The sequence below is a fragment of the Zootoca vivipara genome, chromosome 12 (assembly GCF_965207765.1).
Source record: "Zootoca vivipara chromosome 12, rZooViv2.hap1.1, whole genome shotgun sequence".
NCBI lineage: Eukaryota > Metazoa > Chordata > Lepidosauria > Squamata > Lacertidae > Zootoca > Zootoca vivipara.
This window is the reverse complement of record NC_142595.1, coordinates 31,342,312-31,344,335: the sequence shown is the minus strand read 5'-3', so window position 1 is coordinate 31,344,335 and position 2,024 is coordinate 31,342,312. Positions and strand designations below refer to the sequence as shown.

Sequence of the window (2,024 nt, the reverse complement as noted above, 5' to 3'; positions counted from 1 at the left end):
ACACACACACACACACCCTTTCATTTAAACAAAAATGCAGTCCATTTGGGACAAAAATCCCTCTTTGCTTTTCTTCCTGCAACTTTGGCCCCTCTGGATAAAACAGCCCAATCCTGCCCCCTTCCCAATAATTTTTTCTCCATTGCAATCTGCATTCTGTCCTATTGAGGACTGTTTTGTGATCCTTTTGGCCAAATTAGTGTGGCATCGTGGTCGGAGCATGGGAGACCCAGGGTTCAACTCTCCACTCGGCCATGGAGCTCACTGGGTGACCTTGGGCCTGTCGCTGCCTCTAAGCCTAACCTACCTCAAAGGGTTTTTGTGGAGATTAAACGAGGAGATGGAGAACCATGCACAACACCTTGAGCTCCTTTGAGAAATAGGTGGGATATAAATGCAATTTTAAAGAATTAAAAAAATCCCTTTCCCGCCATTAAAGATGAATCCGTCTTCCTGCAATCTGGACAAAGTAGTTGGTGGGTCTGCTTTCCCCCTCGCTTGTTTTATTTTTGAAAAAAGGAGGAGTGGACAGCCCTCCCCAGAGCTGATTAATCACAGTTCTAGGGCATGAAAAATCTGGCCGCAGATGCTCAGTGTTGAGGGACAGGCATGCTACAGATGCTCTGAGTAGTGGCTTGCGTGAAAATATGATAAGGGACTGTGTCAGATCAGATGAAGAACTTATCAAGATGGAAGTGCAGTCTTCGGAACTTCGGGCTGTTTTGTCTATGGTAGCTGACCAGGCTAGTCCACTGCACCTTACAGCTGGTGGAGACAAAAGTTGTGGCCCCATCATCTGGCCGAGGGAGGCCAACACCGCAGACAGCTGATATTGTGCATTAGAGAAAGGCAATAGGTTTAGTTATTACTGCAGTGTTTGTTTTTTATGGCCAGAGAGATGCTGTACCAATTTCTGCTCATGCTGTTTTCTCCCTTGGGTGCCACAATATACTTTGGCTGGCCTTGGTTAATAATACACCTTGACTTGTAGGGGAAGGGCTCTTCCCTGCTCCACTCAGATAACAATACACCATGATCTTGTCCTGATATGGAGCAGTTAATACTTTCATACCGATCTCACTACACAGGAACTGTTCTCCCCAGGCAAGTGTGATTCAGCAGTCATGAGATAAGCTTGTGGTTTTGCATTAATGCAGTGTCAGGATGGCCGAGTGGTCTAAGGCGCCAGACTCAAGGCAGTGAACAAGCCTTCCTGTGAGTGGATTGGGTGTTCTGGTCTCCATATGGAGGCGTGGGTTCGAATCCCACTTCTGACACTTCCTTTTTTTTTGAGCCACTGTGGTGTGTCAGTGAGGGTGTTGAACTGCAACCCACTCAGCCCTGAAGCTCACTGGGTGACCACGGGGCAGTTACTGTCTCTCAGCCTAACCTACCTCACAGAGTTGATGGGAGGATAAAATGAGGAGTTAGAGAACCATTGGGATTACCCTGAGCTTCTTGGAGGGAAATAAAGATAATTAATTAATTAATTAGATTGCCACTGTTCCACAGCAGCCATCCAAAGCCCCACCTAAATAGGAAACTAATCCCTAATTATATTAACTCATAATTTTATTACCTTCTTCTTAAAAAAATATATTCTCCACTCCCCTTGTCTGGCTTGTCTTTCAGATCGTAAGCTTCTAGAGGACAGTCACTTGTCTCATTTTGTAAAAAAATAAAATAAAATGCCCTACACCAGGGTCAGCTCGCCCATGAGGCTTTAGGTGAGGCAACTACCTCGGTTGGCAGGGTCCACCAGGGGCAGCAAATCTCAATGTCAATCTTTCTTCCCATACATCCTGCAGCTGTTTATGTGTGGTCTCCCATGTAACTGGAGCTCTTCTGCAGTCTTGAGTACTACAGTAGCCATCCCCAAACTTCGGCCCTCCAGATGTTTTGGACTACAGTTCCCATCATCCCTGACCACTGGTCCTCTTAGCTAGGGATCATGGGAGTTGTAGGCCAAAACATCTGGAGGGCCGCAGTTTGGGGGTGCCTGATATACAGTATAGGCTTCATCA

General features: G+C 46.3%; 1 non-coding gene across 1 annotated transcript; it reads left to right on the top strand.

Annotated features, from left to right (window-relative positions):
* The first annotated feature begins 1,158 nt into the window (after positions 1-1,158).
* On the top strand, positions 1,159-1,277 carry TRNAL-CAA (transfer RNA leucine (anticodon CAA)). The gene is made up of 2 exons: positions 1,159-1,196; positions 1,232-1,277. It is a non-coding gene; the product is annotated as a tRNA-Leu (tRNA).
* The last annotated feature ends 747 nt before the right edge of the window (positions 1,278-2,024 follow it).